The sequence below is a fragment of the Rana temporaria genome, chromosome 5 (genome assembly GCF_905171775.1).
Source record: "Rana temporaria chromosome 5, aRanTem1.1, whole genome shotgun sequence".
Classification (NCBI taxonomy): Eukaryota; Metazoa; Chordata; class Amphibia; order Anura; family Ranidae; genus Rana; species Rana temporaria.
The window spans coordinates 422,774,238-422,786,339 of record NC_053493.1 but is presented as its reverse complement, the minus strand read 5'-3'; positions in this window follow the sequence as shown (position 1 = coordinate 422,786,339).

Below are 12,102 nucleotides of genomic sequence, written 5' to 3'. Positions count from 1 at the left end.
CACCCTACAGCTGACAACTAGAGACTGCCACCCTACAGCTGACAACTAGAGACCACCACCCTACAGCTGACAACTAGAGACCACAACTCTACAGGAGACAGCCAGAGACCACCACCCTACAGGGGACAACTAGAGGCCACCACCCTACAGGGGACAATCAGAGACCACCACCCCCTACAGAGGACACCAGAGAACCACCACCCTACAGGGGACAGCCAGAGACCGCCATCCTACAGGGGACAGCCAGAGACCACCACCCTACAGGGCACAACCAGAGACCGCCACCCTAGAGGGGACACCAGAGACCACCACTACTCTACAGGGGGACACCAGAGACCACTACCCTTCAGGGGACAACCAGAGACCACCACCCCCTACAGGTGGCAACCAGAGACCACCACCACTGTACAGGAGACAGCCAGAGACTACCATCCTACAGGGGACAACTAGAGGCCACCACCTTACAGGGTAAAACCATAGACCACCAGCCCCCTTCAGTGACCACCAAATGCAGCCACCACCAACACCCTACAGGGGACCACTAAACACCCCTACCACTTTAGAGGGGAAAACCTGAGACTGCCACCACTCTACAGGGGACTACTACCAGAGACTACCACCCCCTGCAGGGGACTTCCAAAGACAGCCACTGCCCTATCCTTACAGTCCTGGTCACACGTTGTGTTTGCTTTGCTTCAAAAATGATCCTCCATGTCACTTTCTTGATGCAGCAAAGCGTCTCCAAAGCCTCCATAGAAGTCTATGGCGACGCTCGCTATGAGCACCTCCAGCTTTTGAGTTTCTTTTATTCAGCGTTGGCTTTGCTTTGTTTTGGAGGTATTGCAGGTATGAGACATCCCAGGATGCACTGGGAAACCAACAAGCCAACCAGGAAGACGTCATCAGCAGTCACTTCCGGGTTCACGTGTATATATTCTGGGAGTGTCGGGTACAGACGTCACATCTGGTGTACAGCGTGGAGCAGCAGGAAGGTGAGCGGGGTCTGGACTGGAGAGGAGCAACTAGCAGGCGGGAACACGTGGTGAGGAAGGTGAGCGGAGACCAGAGAGAGAGAGTACTGCGGAGCGGAGGATCAGCAGAGCTGGGGGACCAGAGCAGGAGAAACTAGCAATGTGACACATGGTTCCCAGTGTGGGAGCAATATAGCGGGAGGTGAGTGGGGACCAGACAGAGAGGAGGATCAGCAAACCAGCGGATCAGTGAGCTGGGGGTTACTACTGAGTGAGGATCAGCAGAGCTGGGGGACCAGAGCAGGAGAAACTAGCAATGTGACACATGGTGCCCAGTGTGGGAGCAATATAGCGGAAGGTGAGCGGGGACCAGACAGAGAGGAGGATCAGCAAACCAGCGGATCAGTGAGCTGGGGGTTACTACTGAGTGAGGATCAGCAGAGCTGGGGGACCAGAGCAGGAGAAACTAGCAATGTGACACATGGTGCCCAGTGTGGGAGCAATATAGCGGGAGGTGAGTGGGGACCAGACAGAGAGGAGGATCAGCAAACCAGAGGATCAGTGAGCTGGGGGTTAATACTGAGTGAGGATCAGCAGAGCTGGGGGGGAGTACTATTAAGTAGGGGATCAGCAGAGCTGGGGGTTACTACTGAGTGCGAGATCCACAGTGCTGAGTGGGGGATCAGCAGAGCTGAGGGTGACTACAAGTGCTGGGGTTACTACTGAGCGGGGGATCAGAGGAGATCAGCAAACCAGAGGCTCAGTGAGCTGGGGGTTAGTACTGGGTGGGGGATCAGCAGAGCTGGGGGACTACTATTAAGTAGGGGATCAGCAGAGCTGGGGGTTACTACTGAGTGTGAGATCCACAGTGCTGAGTGGGGATCAGCAGAGCTGGGGGACTATTATTAAGTAGGGGATCAGCAGAGCTGGGGGTTAGTACTGAGTGCGAGATCCACAGTGCTCAGTGGGGAATCAGCAAAGCTGAGGGTGACTACTGAGTGCAAGATCAGCAGAGCTGGGGGTTACTACTAAGTGGGGGATCAACAGAGCTGGAGGTTACTTCTATGTGCGAGAGCCACAGTGCTAACTGGGGGGATCAGCAGAGCTGGGGGTTACTACTGAATGGGTGATCCGCAGTGCTGAGGTTACTACTGAGTAGGGGATAAGCAGAGCTGGGGGACTACTATTAAGTAGGGGATCAGCAGAGCCGGGGGTTACTACTGAGTACGAGATCCACAGTGCTGAGTGGGGGATTAGCAGAGCTGGGGGTTACTACTGAGTGGGGGATCAGCAGAGCTCGGGGACTATTATTAAGTAGGGGATCAGCAGAGCTGGGGGTTAGTACTGAGTGCGAGATCTGCAGTGCTCAGTGGGGAATCAGCAGAGCTGAGGGTGACTACTGAGTGCGAGATCGGCAGAGCTGGGGGACTACTATTAAGTGGGGGATCAGCCGAGCCTGGGGTTACTACTGAGTGCAAGATCTGTAGTGCTGAGTGGGGGGATCAGCAGAGCTGGGGGTTACTACTGAGTGGGGGATCAGCAAAGCTGGGGGTACTACTGAGCAGGGGATCTGCTGAACAGGGGGTATCAATGAGCTGAGGTTCTGCTGGGCCCCTTTAAAACAAATAGAAAATTTACACACACAGGGCATCTTCCAAGCTTCATTAAAGCTTCAATGAAGTGGTTAACCCCTTCCCTGCCAGTGACATTTTCACAGTAATCAGTAATAATTTTTATAGCACTGATCGCTGTGTAAATGCCAACGGTCCCAAAATAGCGTCAAAAGTGTTCTGATGCGTCCGCCGCAATGTCGCAGTCACGATAAAAATCGCAGATCGCCGCCATTACTGGTAAAAAAAAAAATGAAAAAATAAAAACGCCGTAAAACTATCCCCTATTTTGTAGACGCTATGGCCCAGATTCTCGTATCTGGGCGTAAAACTGTGCAGGCGTAACGTATCTTGTTTACGTTACGCCGCCGCAAGTTTTACAGGCAAGTGCTTGATTCACAAACAACTTGCCTGTAAAGTTGTGGCGGCGTAGCGTAAATCACCCGGCGCAAGCCCCGCCTAATTCAAATGAGCCGGGTAGGGGGCGTGGAGCATTTAAATTAGGCGAGTTCCCGCGCCCCGAACGTACTGCGCATGCGCCGTCCTGAAAATATCCCAGGGTGCATTGCTCCAAATGACGTTGCAAAGGACGTCATTGGTTTCGACGTGAACGTAAATGGCGTCCAGCCCCATTCACGGACGACTTACGCAAACGTAAATTTTAAAATATCGTCGCGGGAACGACGGCCATACTTAACATTGGTTGCCCCTCCTATAGCAGGGGCAACTTCACGCCGCGCAAACCTAACGTAAACGTCGTATCTTCACTGCGTCGACCCCGCGTACGTTCGGGAATTCGCGTATTTTGCTAATTTGCATACTCGACGGGGAAAACGACGAAGACACCTAGCGGCGGAAAAAAAAAAATGCATTTAAGATCCGACGGCGTGAGAGCCTTTCGCCGGTCGGATCGAATGGTTATTTATGCGCATAGATACGACGGGTTGGATTAGGACTTGCGACGGCGCACATTGCGTTGCGCCGTCGTAAGCCCTTTGAGAATCTGGGCCTATAACATTTGCGCAAACCAATCAATAAACGCTTATTGCGATTTTTTTTTACCGAAAATATGTAGAAGAATACGTATCGCCCTAAACTGAGGGAAAAAATGTTTAAAAAATAAATAAAATTGGGGATATTTATTATAGCAAAAAGTACAAAATATTGTGGTTTTTTTTTCTCCAAAATTGTCGCTCTATTTTTTGTTTATAGCGCAAAAAAATAAAAAACCCGCAGAGGTGATCAAATACCACCAAAAGAAAGGTCTATTTGTGGGGAAAAAAGGACGCCAATTTTGTTTGGGAGCCACGTCGCACGACCGCGCAATTGTCAGTTAAAGCGACGCAGTGCCGAATCGCAAAGAAGTGGCCCCCGGTCCTTGGCCAGCCAAATGGTCCCGGGGCCTGAAGTGGTTAAGAAAAGATCTCCGACAAAAAGTACCAAAAATCGCGTTCAATCGCTTAACAAAGCGCGGAATACAGAAGAACCACCGGAGGGCGCCCAGCACACAAAAATAGATATATAGCTGCAAGAGGGATAAAAAGAAGGCGGGGCAATATAAAAATAAATCAGATTCAATTCATTGAATTATTTTCCGGCACTTTTTGTTTGCGTATAACTATCATTTTTTTTCTTTCTCGAAAATTTCTTAGAACCCCCAAACATTATATATATATATATTTTTTTTTTCAGAGGCGTTGCTAGGGGGGTGCAGGGGGTGCGGTCCGCACCGGGTGACACCATCCCGTTTTTTTTTTGTTTTTTTAGCTGACATGCCCAGCCTGCCCTGTGCAATACCAGCCTGCTCTGTGCCATCCCAGCCTGCCCTGTACCACCCCAGCCTGCCCTGTACCCCCCAAACAGCCCTGTAACAACCCAGCCTGCCCTGTACCACCCCAGCCTGCCCTGTACCACCCCAACCTGCCCTGTATCACCCATCCTGCCCTGTACCACCCCAGCCTGCCCTGTACCACCCCAAACAGCCCTATACCATCCCAAACAGCCCTATACCACCCCAGCCTGCCCTGTACCCCCCAAACAGCCCTGTACCACCCCAGCCAGCCCTGTACCACCCCAGCCTGCCCTGTGCCACCACAGCCTGCCCTGTACCACCCCAGCCTGCCCTGTACCCCCCAAACAGCCCTGTACCACCCCAGCCAGCCCTGTACCACCCCAGCCTGCCCTGTGCCACCACAGCCTGCCCTGTACCACCCCAGCCTGCCCTGTACCACCCCAAACTTTCCCATGCCACCCCAACTTGCCCTGTGCCACCCTAACTTGCCCTGTACCACCCCAATCTTCCCTATGCCACCATAACTTGCCCTATACCACCCCAACCTGCCCAATGCCACCCTAACTTGCCCTGTACCACCCCAACCTTTCCCACGCCATCCCAACTTGCCCTATGCCACCCTAACTTGCACTATACCACCCCAAACTACACTATTTCACCCCAACATGCCCTATACCACCTTAACCTGTCCTATACCACCCCACTGCAGCAACCTGCCACTATACCACTCTATACTACCCTAACCTGCCACTATACTGCCCTATACTATCATTTACAGGGGCTGGTTTGGGGTGCGCCCCATGCCCGTGTGCTGCCTGCTTGGTGCTGGGCAGCCTAGACAGAGGGGGGGGGGGGGTGACACCATGTTTTACCGCACCGGGTGACACCAACCCTAGTGACGCCACTGTATTTTTTTAGAAACAGAGACCCTGGAGAATAAATTGGTGGGTTTTGCAATTTCTTTATGTCACATGATTTTTTTTTTAACTTTAACCACTTCCGCCACGGAAGACTCCCCCCCCCCCCCCCGCTTAACCACTCGCCGCCCGCCAATGACAGATTGACGTCGGCAAAGTGTTTCAATATCCTGAGTGGACTTCATATGACGTCCTCAGGATTCTGAGCCGCTGCGCGCCCCCGGGGGCGGTGCGTCGCGGCGATCGGTGTTGCGGGGCGTCAGTCTGACACCCCGCAACACCGATCAAGGTAAAGTGTCTCTCACGGAGGCTCTTTACCACGTGATCAGCTGTGTCCAATCACGTCTGATCACGATGTAAACAGGAAGAGACGGTAATCGGCTTTTCCTCACTCGCGTCTGTCAGAGCTGATCGGCTGCTCCTGTGACGGGGGTTTGTGCTGATCGATTATCAGCACAGCCCCCCCCCCCCCCCCGAGGATGCCCACTGGACCACCAGGGATGCCCACTGTAAAACAAAGGTATGCCACCCTAGACCACCAGTGATGACACGAATAATGGATGCCAATCGGTGCCTGCAATGGGAATCACTGATTGGCAGGCATTGTTTGGCACTGATTGGCATCAATTAGTACAACACATACGTTGGTGCCACCTATCAGTGCCCATCCATGCCACCTATTAGTGCCCATCCATGCCACCTATTTGTGCCCATTAATGCCGCCTATCCGTGCCCATCCGTGATACATTTTTATAATTTTTTACCCACAAAGAGAGCTTTCTTTTGGTGGTATTTGATCACAGCCTATCTGTGCCCATCCGTGCCGCCTATCCGTGCCCATCCGTGCCGCCTATCCATGCCACCTATCCGTGCCGCCTATCCGTGCCACCTATCCGTGCCGCCTATGCGTGCCCATCTGTGCCGCCTATCCGTGCCACCTATCCGTGCCCATCCGTGCCGACTATCCGTGCCCATCTGTGCCACCTATCCGTGCCGCCTATCCGTGCCCATCCGTGCTGCTTATCAGTGCCCATCAATGCCACCACATCAGTGCCATCTCATCGGTGCCCATCAGTGCCCGTCAGTGAAGGAGAAAACAAAAATGTTTTTTATTTTATTTTTGCAGAAAAAAAAATCGCAGAGATGATCAAATACCACCAATAGAAAGCTCTCTTTGTGGGAAAAAAATGATAACAATTTAGTTTGGGTACAGTGCAGCACGACCGCGCAATTGTCATTCAAAGTGCAACAGCGCTGAAAGCTAAAAATTGGTCTGGGCGGGAAGGTGTATAAATGCCCCCCGGTATGGAAGTGGTTAATGACCTGGGGCCATTTTTTTTGCGACACTGTGGCACTGCGTCGCTTTAACCACTTAAGGACCGGACCAATATGCTGCTAAATGACCCAAGGGGTTTTTACAATTCGGCATTGCGTCGCTTTAACAGACAATTGCGCGGTCGTGCGACGTGGCTCCCAAACAAAATTGGCGTCCTTTTTTCCCCACAAATAGAGCTTTCTTTTGGTGGTATTTGATCACCTCTGCGGTTTTTATTTTTTGCGCTATAAACAAAAATAGAGCGACAATTTTGAAAAAGATGCAATATTTTTTACTTTTTGCTAAAATAAATATCCCCCAAAAAAATATAAAAAATATTTTTTTTCTTCAGTTTAGGCCGATACGTATTCTTATACATATTTGTGGTAAGAAAAATCGCAATAAGCGTTTATCGGTTGGTTTGCGCAAAATTTATAGCGTTTACAAAATAGGGGATAGTTTTATTTTATTTTTATTTTTTTACTACTAATGGCGGCGATCAGCGATTTTTTTCGTGACTGCGACATTATGGCGGACACTTCGGACAATTTTGACACATTTTTGGGACCATTGTCATTTTCACAGCAAAAAATGCATTTAAATTGCATTGTTTATTGTGAAAATGACAATTGCAGTTTGGGAGTTAACCACAGGGGGCGCTGTAGGAGTTAGGGTTCACCTAGTGTATGTTTACAACTGTAGGGGGGTGTGGCTGTAGGTGTGACGTCATCGATCGAGTCTCCCTATAAAAGGGATCACTCGATCGATGCGCCGCCACAGTGAAGCACGGGGAAGCCGTGTTTACATACGGCTCTCCCCGTTCTTCAGCTCCGGGGAGCGATCGCGAGGGGGCGGCTATAAACGAATAGCCGCGCCGTCGTCCCGGATCGCTCCCCGCGGGAATCCGACCGCCGCATGTAGCAGGGGGGGGGGGGTCCCGATCGGACCCACATCTAGGCAGGCACGTACAGGTACGCCAATGTGCCTGTACATGCCATTCTGCCGACGTATATCTACATGCGGCGGTCGGGAAGTGTTTAACTGACAATTGCGCGGTCGTGCGACGCTGTACCCAAACAAAATTGACGTCCCTTCCCCCCCACAAATAGAGATTTATTTTGGTGGTATTCGATCACCTCTGAGGTTTTTATTTTTTGCGCTATAAACGGAAAAAAAGAGCGTCAATTTTGAAAAAAAAAATATATATATTTTAACTTTTGGCGGTAATACATATCCCCCCAAAAAACGTAAAAAAAAAAAATTCTTCTTCATCAATCTCAAAAAATCTCAATAATCGCATAGTGATCGGTTTGCCCAAAAGTTATAGCGTTTACAAAATAGGGGATAGATTTATGGCATTTTCTTTTTTTTACTAGTAATGGCGGCGATCTGCGATTTTTAGTGGGACTGCGATATTGCGGCGGACACTTCGGACACTTTTGACACTTTTTTCGGGACCATTGACATTTATACAGCGATCAGTGCTATAAAAATGCAACGATTACTGTATAAATGTCACTGGCATGAGAAAGCGTTAAACACTAGGGGGCGATCGAGGGGGTTAAGTGTTCCCTGGGAGGTGTTTCTAACTGTGGGGGGGGGGGACTGACTGAAGGAGGAGACAGATCGCCGTTCCTAATCACTAGGAACAGACGATCTCTCTCGCCTCCTAGACAGAACAGGGATCTGTTTCTTTACAGTGGGGTGGATTCAGGTAGGGGGCGCGCAATTTAAACGGCGGCGCAGCGTATCGTATTTACGCTACTCCGCCGTAACATACAGGAGAAAGTGCTGTATTCACAAAGCACTTGCTCCGTAAGTTGCGGCGGCGTAGCGTAAATCCCCCGGGCGCAAGCCCGCATAATTCAAATGACTCGGGTAGGGGGCGTGGATCATTTAAATTAGGGGCGTTCCCGCGCCGAACGTACTGCGCATGCGCCGTCCCTAAAATTTCCCGACGTGCATTGCGCTAAATGACGTCGCGAGGACGTCATTGGTTTCGACGTGAACGTAAATGGCGTCCAGCCCCATTCACGGACGAGTTACGCAAACGATGTGAAATTTTAAAATTTCGACGCGGAAACGACGTCCATACTTAACATTGGCTGCGCCTCCTAATAGCAGGAGCAGCGTTACGACGAAAACGAGTTACGCAAACGACGTAAAAAAACTACCGCCGGGCGCACGTACGTTTGTGAATCGGCGTATCTAGGTAATTAGCATATTCTACGCCGACAACAACGGAAGCGCCCCTAGCGGCCAAAGTGATATTGCACACAATTCTACGCCGCCGCAATCAAGTTACGTCGGTGGAGGAAGCCTATTTTTTCAGCGTAACTGCCTTTGTGAATCGGCGTAACGCTACGCGGGCGCGGAATTCAAATTACGGCGGCGTATATGGAGGATACGCCGCCACAAAAGGTACCTGAATCTACCCCATTGACAGATCCCCGTTCTGGCTCTCTTACCTGCGATCACAGGTGGCTTCCGGGGGGAGGGGGGGGTTCCGGCGCCGCACGGCTACGGCTCTTAAAGGAGCCGACGTACACCTGCTGCGATTTGCGGGAAACGAGCCGCAGTATAATGCAAAAAAAAAACCCACAATACATAACCCAATATTTTTGTAAAATATAAAAGAAGATGATTTTACGCCGAGTAAATAAATACCAAACGCGTCACACTTTAAAATTGCGCGCAACGGCGACAAACGGCGTGAATTTTACTATCCATCGGCCAAGCTTTAAATGCCTTTACATGTTATCACTTCACATTTACAGAGGAGGCGTGGTGCTGCCCATGATCAGACGTTCGTGGTGATAGCTCACATGTGTGGAACGATCGCTGCTTGCGTGCGCGCGGGAGCGACGCGTGTGAGCGCGGGGGGACAGGGACGCTTTAAATCCTTTTTTTTATTATTATTATACATATTTTTTTTACGCTTTTGCTTTCAGTTTTGTTTTCTGCGGTGCTCAGTGACTTCTTGTAGTCGCCTGCATTCTTCTTTCTCCGCTGGAGGTGGCGCTCTTCTGGAGCAGCACCGGGCTAGATTCAGCAACGGTTTACGCCGGCGTATCCATAGATACGCCGCGTAAATTCAAAGCTGCGCCGGCGTATCTTCTTTCTGTATTCAGAAAGCAAGATACGCCGACATTAGCCTAAGATGCGACTGGCATAAGTCTCTTACGCCGTCGTATCTTAGGGTGCATTCTCACGCTGGCCGCTAGGTGGCGCTCCCTCGTTTTCGGCGTAATGTATGCAAATGACCTAGTTACGCCGATTCACAAACGTACGTGCGCCCGGCGGTAGTTTTTTTTTACGTCGTTTGCGTAAGGCTTTTTCGGCGCAACGTTGCTCCTGCTATTAGGAGGCGCAGCCAATGTTAAGTATGGGCGTCGTTCCCGCTTCGAAATTTTTATTTTTTGCGTCGTTTGCGAACAGGGCTGGACGTAATTTACGTTCACGTCGAAAACAATGACGTCATTTGAAGCAATGCACGCTGGGATATGTACACGGGCGGCGCATGCGCCGTTCGTAAAACACGTCAATCACGTCAGGTCATCACACATTAGCATAAAACACGCCCCCCCTTCCACATTTGAATTACGCGCGCTTACGCCGGCCCCTTTTACGCTACACCGCCGCAACTTAAGGAGCAAGTGCTTTGTGAATACTGCACTTGCTCCTGTAAATACGATACGCTGCTCCGCCGTAAGAAGGGGCGCAGCTACCTGAATCTAGCCCGCTGTCGTTGGAGAAGAAGTCAAGAGTAACACGGTTCCACTATGGTTTCCTGAGGATTGGATGCTGTGGCCCCATGTGGTTCGAGCAGTGGGAGGGATAGTGTCCCATCATTGGTGTCAGTGGGAGGGATAGTGTCCCATCATTGGTGTCAGTGGGAGGAATAGTGTCCCATCATTGGTGTCAGTGGGAGGAATAGTGTCCCATCATTGGTGTCAGTGGGAGGAATAGTGTCCCATCATTGGTGTCAGTGGGAGGAATAGTGCCCCATCATTGGTATCAGTGGGAGGAATAGTGTCCCATCATTGGTGTCAGTGGGAGGAATAGTGTCCCATAATTGGTGTCAATGGGAGGAATAGTGTTCCAAATGACAGATAAAGGAAACAAAGGGCCGCAGTTTGGAGACCACCGGCGCACACGTTATACACAGAATCAACGCTCGCTGTACGCATTGCAGCCCGCGCTCTCATTGCACGCGTGATATCGCACGCGATGTGGTTGGAACGTGTCCTTATAACCTGGAAGCACGAAAAAAAAAGGGAGGAAGAAAAAATGCACCGCAACGCAGCGCATGCTCTCATACGCAATATACGCACAATAACGCACGCTGCGCGGTTCCCCAAACAAAACATCGAACGGTAAACGCGGTGTAATTGCGTCGGGGAGAAACGATGGGGCACTCCCACGTCGTGTGGCCGGTTTTTGCCGCCGTTTTCATCCATTCAATTGTTTCCTTTCTCTTTTTTTTTCACCATCTGTTACAATGTAGCGTGTCGTGATTTGCATCTTGGAAAAACAAAAGCGTCCTACCAGAGAGCCGCCAGCGGGTGGCAGCACAATTCCTGCCTTACAGCACACTGACATCTCCATTCAGGAGGGGGGGGGGGCTCAGGCTGACAGCAAATCACAGCGCCTGTGTGTTCCCCCCCCCCTCCCTGGAAGCCCAGAGCTGGTTGGATCAGCCGCAACGGAGATGTCTGTGAGCTGAGAATGAGGATCAGCCCCTCTCCCTCTCTCTATTCAACGTCTCCTGATCTCCGATCAGATGCTCAGCACTGCCTTCCCCCCTGACCAATGCGGCAGATCTGCACCTCCAGCAACCACTGACAGCTCAGGGTTCAAGGGGGGGGCAGCCGCATCGGGTGGCGGGGGGATAGACCATCTCCGGTGGTAGACCATCTTCTCTCATCAGCCTTCATCCTAAGGGAAGACCAACCCCCTCCATCCCTCCCTCCATCAGCTTCAGCATCACTGAGGTACCACCAAGACCCTCGTCTGACAAAAGCTGGGCAACCCCCCCCCCCCCAACGCGTTTCCCCAACCACCTGGACTACAAAGGTTGGATCGTCTCGGTACGGGTTCCTCACCCTCCCTTTATCTAGGTGGGTCCTCTTTTATCCAAAGACCAATGGCTCATTCTGCGTAAAAAAACGCAAACCTCTGTGCCGCCGCCACCACCTCCCACCAACGATCGGGGGCTTTGGAGGAGATCCTCATCAAGGAGCTAAACAAGGACAGATCGATAAAAGATTTGTTGTTGAAGGTGGGGAGCGAGCCAATCTCCAATCTACATTCCATTTTATCCCTGGCAACATCGAATGCCCCCCCCCCACCACCACCACCTTCTTCTCCAGCTATCTGCAGACCACCGTGCAGCTAATACCATCACCCGCCTCCCTCCACATCACGGGAGACCCTCGGATAATGAATCAGCTGGCTAATTGAATTATTTCTTGTGAGTGGACTTTCATTGGGGGTT